This window comes from Chenopodium quinoa, unplaced genomic scaffold (assembly GCF_001683475.1).
Source record: "Chenopodium quinoa cultivar QQ74 unplaced genomic scaffold, ASM168347v1, whole genome shotgun sequence".
NCBI lineage: Eukaryota > Viridiplantae > Streptophyta > Magnoliopsida > Caryophyllales > Amaranthaceae > Chenopodium > Chenopodium quinoa.
This window is the reverse complement of record NW_018744821.1, coordinates 303894-317765: the sequence shown is the minus strand read 5'-3', so window position 1 is coordinate 317765 and position 13872 is coordinate 303894. Positions and strand designations below refer to the sequence as shown.

The 13872-nt window shown below is 31.4% G+C and overlaps 1 pseudogene; it reads left to right on the top strand.

Annotated features, from left to right (window-relative positions):
* LOC110704097 overlaps nucleotides 1-12863 on the top strand; it is a 30302-nt pseudogene extending 17439 nt beyond the window's left edge.
* The last annotated feature ends 1009 nt before the right edge of the window (nucleotides 12864-13872 follow it).

Here is a 13872-nt window from a genome sequence, read left to right as displayed (position 1 = left end):
AGTTACTAACAATTTATTCATGATGTAGCAATTCAAGGTAACGCGGAAAGTGAGTGATTTATCACTTAAATTACTCTTATTCTTGTTGCTAGTATCATGATTAGGTTTATTTATATTTGATTTTACTAACGTTATTATTGTTAAATTGCTTCCAAATTAACATTTATACTATTATATATTTATGATCACCATATTGCATGTTTAAAGGAAATATGTAATTGAGAACACGCCTAATAAGATAATTTGGACGTCCGATTTAGGTTCCTTTTTAATCTTGTTATTTAATTATGTGATCACAATATTTTAGAATTATGTGTTGCATTAATATTCAACCAATTTAGCATAATTATAGTTTGGAGCAAATTGAATCTTAGTTTGCATGCCTTTGAGATCGCAGGAATCACTTTTCACTTAAAAATTGAGTAGAGACCAATACGGGCGAATGTGACTCCATGACTCACTTCATACCATCATCCCCGATTCTCCTTTCGTGTTTCCGAACCATATGGAGTTAGTAATCTTATGGATTATGAATGGGGTGTAATCATCACGGGTCATCGTTGTTGCCTTTCGTTGTCCCTTTATCGTGGTTGCCTTTTATGATCCGTGAACGGTTTACAAGTTCCTTAAAAACTTGTTGGCGGCTCCCTACTTTCCTTGTCCCTAATCATATACGTCAATTCCCGGCCACTTCCTATGAGTGCCTGACATATTTACACATGCTTTAACGTAGGCGCACTTCAAACGATATCTACTACAATAAGTCACGTGCTTTACACGTGGCTTTTTTTGACCGGAAAATAAAAAAGTCAACACCGGAAAATGGTCGAAGGACCCTCCTCACAACCCAAACATGATATAAGGACCTTTTGTGCCATCTTTTTTATAAAGGGCCTTTGTCACAAAAAGGTCTATTTAAAAGGACGTTCTTCACAAATTTTTTTTTTTTTTAAATTTTTTGTGATTATAAAAACAAAATTTGGAGGAAGGGTTGATTTGTCGTCTTCACTTCATAATTTAGAACCTTCAACTTTATCTGGCTAATTTTATGAAATTACCTTCAACTTCATCTGGCTAATTTTATGAAATTCATTCAATTCAGGCTAATATTCTTCATTCGGTTCACTATAATGTTTTAGAACTTCATTGTTGTGCTCACAAGAACTACTTTTAGGCCATTAATCTTGATTTTAGAAATTCTCACAAGGAGAAGATGTCACGTATTCAATGGTCAGATAATATGTTCTTTATGATCTCATTCATTCCCAGCTTCCAATGAGGGAAGCATGCAAATATGTTGTGAGAAACTAGCAGTGAAAGTATGTAGTTATGAATCACCTGATAACTATTCAGCTGTTATGATTTGTACATGCCTTATAATAAATTGCTTCTTCATATATCCATTTAAGGGGCTCCTTCGTGAGTATGCATCTCTACTTTCTTGAGACTTTCTTGGCTAAGCTCATGGCCATCTAAGCTAAATGTACTTTGTATGAAACCCAATTTACTCTTATCTTTTGATTGGGATCGAAGGTTAACATCAACTAAATGCAAAACACATCACCCAAAATATAATGTCAATAAAAAATTGGAAAATTTTAAAATTACCACCTAAAAATGTATCCATTTTAAAAATAACCATCCGTTTAACTTTTTATTTTATTTTACCACCCCTTAAATTAAAAATCTACTCAGATTACCACCTATTTAAAAATTCCGGTGGATTTCTGTTATGAGGATCTACCCAACGGCTATGTCTAACCATTACAATAAGTCATGTCTTCACTCCACCTCCCCATTAAACCAGTTTATTAATTATAATACAACCTAAAATCAAAAGAAAACAACTAAAAAAAACCAAGAGCTTGCTGTCTGAATTGCCACTACTACGGATCATCTTCCTCCGGTTACCACTAAGAGTCGTTGGATAGGGCCCACATAAGAAAAATCCATTGGAATTTCGAAATGAGTGGTAATCTGAGTAGTTTTTTAATTTAAGTGATGGTATAGTAAAATAAAAAATTAAACGGGTGGTTATTTTAAAAATGAATACATTTTTTGGTGGTATTTTGAAAATTTTCCTAAAAAATTTAATATCATATCAATTGTGTGCATGCATAATCCTATATAAATTTGTATGAAAATGTAATTCTGATTATATCCAGTAAGGGCTGGCGTGTTCACTACCCTAATTAAAATAAAACGATTCAAATTAAAAAAGAAGGAAAACTTTTGTATACACCCGGTTTTCAGTAATTTACTGAATATCGGGTATACATTTATCAAATTTAGTGTCACTTTTGTCAAATTTATCAATGAAGCATAAATAACTTTTATATATGTCAGGGTAACTTTTGTGCGTTTTAGTGTAACTTTTACACATTTTATTGTCACTTTATAACGGATGTTCAGTAATTTACTGAACATCCGTTTTATTTAAAAGTTTATGGGATGGAAAGTTTGGGCCTGTTACTTAATTTTTAACCTTAATATGTGTTGGGCCTTGTATGAAGGTTGGCTACACCACGTAGAGAAACTAGGGGTGTCAATTCGCTTAAATAGTTCGGGTTTGGGTTGGGTTTATCTGCTTCGGGTTATAACGGGTCAGTTTAAACGGGTTAAAATAATAAGCGGGTCGGTTTGGGTCGCTTTTGAAAATTATCGGGTGAGTTTGGTTTGGTTTTTTTAATTGCAGTTTCTATTCGGATCAGGTCCTTATCGGGTCGGTTTCTAGTCGGTTCGGGTCATAATCAATTTGGGTTGAACCGGGTCGGTTTGAAAACGGGTTTAGCCCGTTTAATGTGGGTTTCGGTTAAAAACAGTTCGGGTCTTAATCATTACGGGTCGTAATTGGTTCGGGTCATAATCAGTTTAGGTTTAACTGGGTCGGTTCGAAAATGGGTTTCGGTTCAAAATAGATTGGGTGAAATCGGGTTTAATCATTATCGTTTCAGGTTATAATAATCGGTTTAGATTGAACTTGGTTGGTTTGAAAACGAGTTTACCTAATTTGAAGCGTGTTTCTAATCAAATCATATCAGGTTAAAATTGAGTTGGATGATTATCGAGTCGAATTAGTCAGATAACGAGTAAGAACGAGTCATGTTATAATCAAGTCAAGTCATAAATAAGTTGGGTTTATCGAGTAGTGGGTTGAAACAGATTAGATCATTAACATATTGGGTAAAAGGTTGTAAATGACTCAGTCATAACAGGTTACGGGTTTTAAACGCTATGGTCACAACGGGTTACGGGTCGTAAATGGTTCGGTCACAACGAGTTACGAATTATAACCGGTTCGGTCACAACGGGTTACGGGTTAGAACGATTTAGGTTTATTGGATTTTTATCAGGTTTTAACGCTTTTCGGTTTCAAACGGGTCGGGTTACTATCGGGTTTAAACGTAATCGGTTTGGGTTGCTTTCTGTTTCGGGTTGTAACGGTTTGGCTTAATAACGGGTCGAGTTAGTAACGGTTCGCACAAATTCGGTTTTGTTCAGTTTCGGGTTGGAAAAAATTGGGTCGGGTCAGTTTTCGGTTCCCAAAAAACGGGTTTTAAACAGTTCCGTTCCTTTTCGGATCGGTTCGAAACAGTCGGATTTAGCGGTTTGGGTCAAAAACTGACAGCTCTAAGACAAATACATTAAAATTTTGAGTAATATATATTTTTAATTTTCAAGAGTTTTGAGCACGCCATATATTTAATTTTAGAATTAAAAAAAATTCATTCACCACACTAGACCTGACAATTATGACCCGACCTGAGAATGTAAACCCAAAATTGTTTCGAACACAAACCTGACCCGACCCGAAGTGGAGTTGACCCAAACTTGACCTGATACTCGAAGACTGGTCTAACCCGAATTGACCCGACATGAACTCAAACCGATCCGAACTCGACCCGAAGTATTGACCTAATACCCGACCCAAAATACCATTGACCCAAAACTGACCCGAAATTCGAACTGACTCAACCCAACCCAATCCTAACCCGAATATTAATTAACCCGACCAAAACTGATCCGACTCGCACCCAATCTGAACGACCTATTTGCTAGGTCTATACCACACAAGCAAAATAAACGAATGAGGTTTGAGAATATAAATTCAAATTAAAATAAAAATGATAAGTAGTAATTTATTATTATTATTTGAAACATAGTAATTTGTTGTTTAAAATACTAAATATTACTATTTTTAAAAAAAAAATTTAGGGTTTAAATCACATATTAAAATAAAAATTTTCTTCTAATATTAATATTTTATCTAATTTCCAAGTTGGGTAAAAATGAAGAAAAGTACTCCCTCTGTTTCATAATATTAATCCCATATACTATTTTAGGCGTTTAAAAAAAATCTACCCATATTAAATATGTTCAATTTTTAACTTAATTTTTTTTGGAATTAATTGGTTTTGGATTGATGACATGGCCGCTCTATGTAAGGTAAAAGCTTCCTTGAATTATGCATTATGACTTACGGTTTTCTAAAATCAAAACAAAATTTTTGAATAAGGTAATCTAATTATGATTTATTTTGTACTTTAATGTTAGATTCCAAATAATCTTCTTTTTTAGGCCCTGTTCACTTCACCTCAAAAAAAAAAAAAAGTAAAAATAATTTCAGTTCAGTAAAAATAAGTTCAATTCAGTATAATTAATTTCAGTTTAGTAAAAATAATTTCAGTTCAACAAAAATAATTTCAGTTTAGCAAAAATAAGTTCAATTCAGTAAAAAATCAGTTTTTTTTTAAAGATGAATTATAATAAAAAGTCGGTAAAAATAATTCCAGTTCAGCAAAATTAATTTAAGTTCTAATAAAAAAATAATTTAAGTTCAGCAAATATAATTTTGTTTCAGTAAAAATAATTCCAAATCAACAAAAATAAGGTGAAGTGAATGGGGTCTTATTTTATGTGATTTATTCCATGTGAGAATAATATTATGAAACGGAGTGTAAGGAATATTTCAAGCATCCCACACTTGAGCCCCACTGTGATCATACACTTAAGCATGGTGGCGTCCAAAGGGAAGGAATCTAGAGTAAAAGAGTCACCAACAAGTTTTAGGAAGTTGTTAACCGTTCACAGGGTGAAGGTTACACCCCTTTACGATCCATGAGATCGCTAACTCCATAGTGGTCTAGAACCATGACTAGATATTCGGGGATAAAATTACAAATCTAACATAAAAGAGATTGAACTTGTCCTAAAAATAGGCTTCTACTTTATTCTTCTCATATTCATGTGCGCTTTTTGACTAACATACAATCAATATGTTAATGCTAAACTTGTTTAAGCTATGTTGGTTGAATATTAATGCACTAACAAATCTATTATTGGCGATCACTTGAATTAAAATCACATTAGCCTAAACAAGATTATTAATTATCTTATTAAGCGTGATTACAAGTACAAATTCCCCTTAATCATGCAAAAGAGGGCGTGATCAAACAATAACAATAATAATATAATATCAAGCAACAATAATAATAAAAAATCATAATAAACTCAATAAAGCATAATAATATTAGCAAGATACTAGGCATGATACTAACAAGATTAATAACAAATCCTAGCATGTCACTAAGCAATAAGATCAAAGCTTTATCCCTAATATGATACCAACATAATAAAATAACATAGGAAGCAACTTAAACATGATATTAGAAAACAATAAAAGCTTCCTAACATGATACTAGGAATCAATATGATCTAAACATGATTTCTATATCAAAAGAATAATTAATTAATTAAATTACTTACTTTGTTGCCTCGTATCTCTTTCTAATAACAAAATGCACACGTTAGTAACTTCAAGGAATATATTAAATCAAACAATTAATTTAAATAATTGAAATAGGGATTTGGGACCAAACCCTAAAAAATTATCAACCTTTCACGTCTAGGGAGAATGCACAAGCTTGGCTAGGTGTGTATCTAGAACTTGTAAATGCGGTATTTTGTTTGTAAAAGCTAGCTAGAAAGCAAGCTAGAGGGAGAAAGAAAAGCTATTAGCTTGAGAGAGAAGAGAGAGAATTAGATGATTGTTGATCAACCTTGTTGATGATTGTGAATGTTTATGATCGAAAACGGGAATACAACCCTATTTATAAAGAAAATAGTCCGAAAAAGATAGAGAAGAATTAGAATTTGAATCGGAATAAAACTAGCTCCTATCGCCAGCAACACAATCCAGCTCAGCGCAAAACGACAAGCATCACACATGGCGACAGGCTTATCATCTGGCGACAGACTTGTCGTTTGGCGCTGTCTAAAAGATATAACGCGCTTTTGTACGGAATCCTCTTCTTAATATAATTAAGCAACAAAAATCCTTGTTTATCAATTTTAAATCAGAGAGTTTATCATAATTAATAAAACACTTGTTTTATTTCAATCAAATTCATTATTTTTCTAAAAGACAATTATCAATCCTAACTCTATTAGAACTCAAGATAACCTTCTAGACTATTCTAGAAAATTAGAATTAATCCTAATAATTTTAGGAATAATAATTAATGGGCCCTCCACTAGATCATCAGGCCATAAATCATTTCAGACCCAATTTAGTATTTTGGCCATAACTTCCTCATTACTCATCGGAATTGGGCTTATAATATATCATTCGAAAGCTCTCTATGAACTCGACTTAACTACACTATTATTGGACCCTTGTCATGGACTGAGCTAAGTAAACTGTCTATATTCATAAATAGGGTACGAAAAGGAATATTTTCGAAAACAAAAAGTAAGATTTTTATTAAAACGACCGCATCATATGACTTTTCACACTTTCACTTCGTTCGACAATTAAGTGATGTGAAAAGTATCCATCACTTGGTTTGGTTTTTGGAGAGACACATTTGGGTGTCTACACTGAGAGAGTAATACATTTATAAAATTATTTATAAAACTATAAACTATAAATTTAAATTATATTAATAAAAAATATATTTTGACATTTATGGTTTTAACTAAATATGGAGTGAAAATGAAGAATAGTAATTTTTTAAAATTAATTATAAAACTCAAAATTAGCTTCTAATACTAAGATGATTAAAATACCAAACACATTTATAAAAACAACTCATATGAAGCTAGTCAAAAAAATAGGGTTAAACTAGATGAAAGTCCGTGTGATGCACACTTTTTCATATATAAATATCAAGAAAAGATATTTTCGTATTTGATTTATTTTACCATTCAATAATTTCAGACAATAAAACACATAATTATTTAATTGAAGTATTATTGCCTATTACAAAAGTATAATATATTTTAATGTAATTTATTATGTGACTTTATTTATTGTTGTTTTGTATTTTATTTGTGGTTGTTTGTTATAAATATGATTAAATTATAAATATGATATCTTTTCAAAAAAAAATTGTAAATATGATATTTTATAGGTTACATATTAGGATAAAATCTATAATTTGAAACGATTTTTTAAAATATTTTTTACATATTTAAATTTTAAATCATTATTCTTTGATTTTTTAAAAACAAAAATATTAAAAAATAAATAAAACGTGTATACTATTTATCTTCTATTTCTTCGTTCACACCCACATCTCTTCTATCTAATAAAATTGGATAAATTAAACATGTTAGCAAAAATAAAATTTATATAAAACTAATCTTCATAGTGTTTTAAAATAAATCAATATATTTATCATGAGTGAAAAGTTTTTGTGAAATTCATCTAAAAATTGGAATGGTACAAAATCAAATTTAGGCATTGGAATTTTTTTAGTCGTCCCCAATTTTCGCTTAATATTTGTAACGATTGAAAAATATTTAATGGAGTAAACTTTCTTTCAATTAATTTTTGACAAAATTGTTTAAAGTTGGCTTTACTTGAGACATTAACGTAATCAGCTTGTAATTAAAAAAAATAAAGTTAATTTGATTACTTGAATAAGCTATCTAAATCACAAAAAAATTGTTTTAATCATAAAATTAATTAATTAAAACTAAAAAGGTTTATAAAAAATTTAATAAAAGTAAACGATTTATAAAGATATATTACCTCCTTGTTCTATGATTTTCCAATTATTTTTGCTCGAATTAAATTCTTTGATCAAATTAGATCTGCATGTGAAAACAAAATTCAGTTACACAAAACATAAACATATAATTCTTAAGCATTCCAAATAAATACAATGTAAGCAATAATCACAAATATCCCGTCAAAAAAAAAATCACAAATACACAATTAAATAAGGATAGGATTTTAAAAGTTAAACTAAGAATTACGTAGCCATTGATGACTTAAAACTGAAACAAAATTGTGATACAAAACTCGCTTGATTTGGTTTTGTATCGATACAAAATTTTATTAGTGTTGTACGTTGTGTCAATTTATGAATTTTTTAATTTTAAAATAATATAGAAATTTTATTTTTAATTGATCAAACTAAAAATATACTTTTTTTTTTGAATCAAAATTAAAAATATATTTTGCTTATGTGGCACACCGTCTATTCTCCAAAAAATGCATAGTTTATTTATATAATATATTAACTAGTTTTGTGCCCCGTGTGATGCCCGGGTTGTTTATTGAAGATAAATTTTTAATCTATAAGTCAAATTTTTAAATATATCATTGATACAAAATTAGTTAGGAATTGATGTGCTTTTATGACGATTTGCTATATTTTATCAAAAAAAATTTAACAAAATTATAATTTAATTTGTACCTCTAAAATATTGGTATTTTATTGAAAATAAAACTCTAAACTAACAATTTTATCCTAAAATTATATGCAAATATAATTTTAAATTAACTTTTTAATCGTCTATTTAAATCCATCCAACGTGGCGCGACACTTGGCGAAAAGTTGAAACGCCGAGTGTCGCTGTCTTGTCGCTTGGCTAAAAGTTTAGCTTTATCAAATTGTTCTTTGAATTATAATGTAATAATTTTTTTGAATAAAATTATAATTCAATTTGTATATGTATTTTATCGAAAATAAAACTCTAAACCAACAATTTTATCCTAAAATTCTATTTAAATAGAATTCTGAACTAACTTTTTTTTTTATCTTATGAAGTCTATTTAAATCTATCCAACGTGGCGTAACAATTGGCGAAAAGATGGAACGCCAAGTGTCGCAGCCTCGTGACCTGGCGAAAAGTTTAGCTTTATATATTAGTTACTGGTTTTGTGCCCGTGCGATGCTCGGGTTGTTTATGGAATTTTAAGATAAAATTATATTATAATTCAATTTAATTGATTCAAAATAGAATTCTAAATTAACTTTTTTTTTCTACAAAGTCTATCTATAATTATGCAACGTGGTGCGACTCTTGGTGAAAAGTTAAAATGCTATACAATGTTGTCTTGTGGCCAAATTATAAGTTTATTATTTGGTATTTTATCGAAAATAAAACTCTGAACTAACCATGTTATTCTAAATTCTATCATAATTTGATTGAAAAAAAAAAATTTTAACTAACTTTTTTATCTTATTAATCTATTTAAATCTGCCAAGTGTCACTATTTTGTGACCTGGCTAAAAGTTTAGCTTTATATATTAGTTATATGATATGATTTTTTTTCTTATTAAAATTATTCCTTTAAGGTAACGGATTAGTGGTGAAAATATGGACCATTTTGACGATTGTTTGTGGTGCATCGAAAGATTTTAGTAAACACTAAAACAATCCCAATTCCCAAGTAGTCTACACTTCCTATAAAAATATCCCAAGTAGGCTACGCCTCTAGACCTCCTTATAATTGCTTCATATTTCAGTTTTCACTCGAAATTCCCACAATTATATTGCAAATTGAACTTAAAAATTGCTTCAAACAAAAACCCTAACAATTTTTTCTTTGCATTATCCGACGTAAATTCCTTAAAATGTCCATTCTTTCGTTTTTTCTTCCCTTTATAAACAGCAATATCACAAAAAAAACCCAAGCGTGGAAATAGAGAATAAAGAATGGCCGGCAATAGGAATCGATCTTGGGACGACATACTCTTGTGTTGGAGTATGGCAGCACGGCCGTGTTGAAATAATTATCAATGATCAAGGAAACGAACGACACCGTCTTGTGTTGCTTTCGATAAAACCCAACGTCTTGTTGGCGACGCCGCTAAAAATCAGGCTACTTCTAATCCAATTAATACTATTTTTGGTTCGTTTTTTCTATCCTTCAATCTACATATTTTTTTTATTGTGTTTGATAGATCATGTTACAATTTAATTTTGCAATGGTTGATTGTCTTAATATGTGCCAATATATGTCAATAGGGTCTATGTTAAATTGAACTAACCAAATACCCAATTAATAAGTTGAAAGTAATTTTTACAATTAAAATTAATGTTGATTAATTGAAACATTTTGTTGTTGTTCAGTTGTTAAAACTAAAACTGATACTTGTATTTTTACAATTATATTTGATGGTACGGAGTATATTATTAGTTAATTAAATGCTCGTAACTTTTACTGATTAATATAAACACACTACATGTAAATAAACGGAGAGCCGATACACATACAACCATTGTATGTTGTCCCTACATACAACACCATTAGAAATTTGACACATCAACTAAACATTAGAGAAAATTAGGAGTCAAATATAAATTGAATTTAATGGAACTTGTGCCTATTAATTTAACCAATAGAAACAGAATAAATATGCATTATTTTTTATTTTTTTTGATGCAAAAATAAATATGCATTATTGAGGTAATGAAGGGTGGCTAACAATTAGACGATCCCTTTGTAACGAATGAGATATACTCCGTTAGTCTTACAAATTTGTCTCCTAAAGCACATTAACTATACATGAGACAGTATTTTTGTAAATGTTTACCCTCCGTATTACAAAATTTGATAAAGTAACTATTATGATATTTTGTTGAGTCAATTTTTTATAAGCAACATTTGGTGAAAACCATCTTATAAATATCAAATTTTGTTGAAAACTATTTTATAATTTCTTTTTTGTCAAAACACATTTGTTTTGAAAATTTTTTTGTCAAGGCACACCTGTTTTAATTTTTTTTTTTTTGTTAAGTCCCACCATTTCCCCGGGTTCCAACTAGTAAATTACATTTCCGACGTTGATTAACATGTGCACCTCACGTGACCCACTTTACTCTACTTTTCTTTTATTCCCCATTTCCCTTCATTCATCTCCCTCTTCGTCAGTCCTCTTCATCATAATTTGGTTTTTAAAGCCTTTTATAAAATTGCAAGGAAATGTGAGTGACAAAGGGGAAATGAAGGAAGGAAAAAGGGGGGGGGGAATAGAAAAGTGGAGTTAAGTAAGTCATGTGAGGTGCATATGCTAATCATCGTTGGAAATATCAATCAATAGCCGAAATTCGAAAAGTGGTGGGATTCAACAAAACAAATTTAAAATATCTGTGCTTTGACGAAATATATATATATAAAATGGTTTTTAACAAAATTTGGTTTTTATAGGATGGTTTTCAACAAATTTTCCTTTTTATAATTGGCTTTTTATTCATTGAAATAACCTACAGATGCAAAGAGGCTTATTGGCAGAAAATTCACTGATCAAGTAGTGCAAAATGACATGAAACTGCGGCCTTTTAAAGTTATTTCCGCGTCTGAAGACAGCAAACCTGTTATCGCAGTCACCTATAAAGGTGAAGAAAAGAAATTTGCTGCAGAGGAGATCTCTTCAATGGTCTTGATGAAGATGAAACAGACTGCAGAGACCTACCTTGCCTCGGAAGTTAAAAATGCTGTTGTCACTGTCCCCGCTTATTTCAATGATTCCCAACGTCAGGCAACAAAAGATGCCGGTACCATTGCTGGACTCAATGTCATGCGTATTATCAATGAACCAACGGCTGCTGCCATTGCCTATGGTCTTGATAAAATGAGCAATGATAGAAAAGAGACGGCTAAGAACGTGTTAGTTTTTGATCTTGGTGGCGGGACATTTGATGTATCCTTGGTTAGAATTGGTAAACAGGCTTGTGAAGTGAAAGCAGTTAACGGAGACACCCATCTAGGTGGTCAGGATTTTGACAGTAGAATGGTTGATTACTTTGTGGCTGATTTTAAAAGGAAACATAACAAGGACATCAGTAAAGATCGCAGGGCTATTGGGAGGTTGCGATCTGCTTGTGAGAGAGCTAAAAGGATGCTGTCATCAGCTACCGAAACTAGTGTTGATGTAGATTGTTTGTATGAGGGTATTGATTTATATTCAACCATCTCCCGTGCCAAGTTCGAAAAGTTGAACTTGGATTTGTTTGAAAATTGTGTGAATCCTGTTAAGGAATGTTTGGAAGATGCCAAAATGAAAAAGGCTAATGTTGATGATGTTGTTCTAGTTGGTGGGTCAACTAGGATTCCAAAAGTTCAAGAAATGTTAAAAGATTTCTTTAATGGGAAGGAGCTCTGCCAAAGCATTAACCCGGATGAGGCTGTTGCATATGGTGCTGCAATTCAAGCTGCAATCTTGAGCGGTGTACGTAACAATAAAGATTTTACACTAGTAGATGTCATTCCTTTGTCTCTTGGAGTTAGAACTGAAAGTGGTGGTGGGATGAGCATTTTCATCCCAAGAAATTCTACCATTCCAGCAACAAGGTCAAAAATAATGCGTACTGCAAAGCACAATCAGACAAAGGTGATATGTGATGTATACGAAGGTGAAAGTCCCATCGCCTTAGAGAACAACCTGCTAGGTACGTTTGTTTTTTACAATATCCCTGCAGCACCGGCAGGTCACGAAAAATTTGATGTCTGCTTTGAAATCAACAATGATGGTATCCTTACTGTGTCAGCACAACATATAGGAACTGATAACAAAAAACAAATCAGTATTACAAATCACAGTGGTAAGTTGTTAACGCCAAGCTAGCATTACAGAGGTATGCTGAAAGTAAATGGGACATGGTGGAAGTTTGCTGGAACAAGTTTGGAGAGGAGGATGCTAAAAAGATGAAGGATGCAATTGAGAGGACAATCCACTGGCTCGACTGGAATTTCAGTCTCACTCGAGTTTCTGAATACAATGAAAAGTTGAATGAACTTAAGACAATTCTCGACCCTATAATTGGAGACATGCCTTGACAAAGGTGCTGCTACCATTATTAATTATTACCGTACCCCATTAAGCAGACTTGTCAAGTTTTAACATTATTCATCTATGTTAGAGTAATAACTATGATTATAATTCTATGCATTCTAGACACTTTAATTTGATACTCAATCAGTATGATTGCTCGAATTTAGGATGAAGTTATTCTTTCGTTAGTTTGTTTCATTGATTGTCACTTTTAATTTGTTTGATTGAATTTCATTTGTTTTGGATTGAAGAACATTAATGAGATAGGTAGTATCGTATCGACCTTGTTTACGTGTAACAAAAGCTTCGTTTTTTCAATTGTCTTGCTTCTAATGCCCTATACCTACGGTATTACTACCTCCGGTTCAAATTACTCGCAACTTTGGAGTATTATTTGTGAGATATAAAATATTTCAAAGTTGCAAGTACTTTGCACCGGAGGTCGTATAAGCTATTGCTATATATGAATCATAGTCAATTGAATGTTGAGCTTGTGTTAAAATAATGGAGTAATGTTTTAGTAGTAGTAATTTAGTTTAGGGGAAAAAAAGTTAATTGAACATCTGACTTCGGCAATTTATACCTATTTCTGAAGTTCATTAAATTGGACCTCTTCAGCTTAGATCTTGTCGTGTTAAGCGCCCCTTGAAGCTTTTATGTATGTAGACTAATAATATGGTTGCTACTTGCATGTGGTTCTATCCTAACGGATTTATGTGGTTAGTTATTGTAGTTAAAGTAAGTCGAATCAAGAAACATACTCCGTAAATACTCTTTTTTGAGAACGATTTCCATCAATATT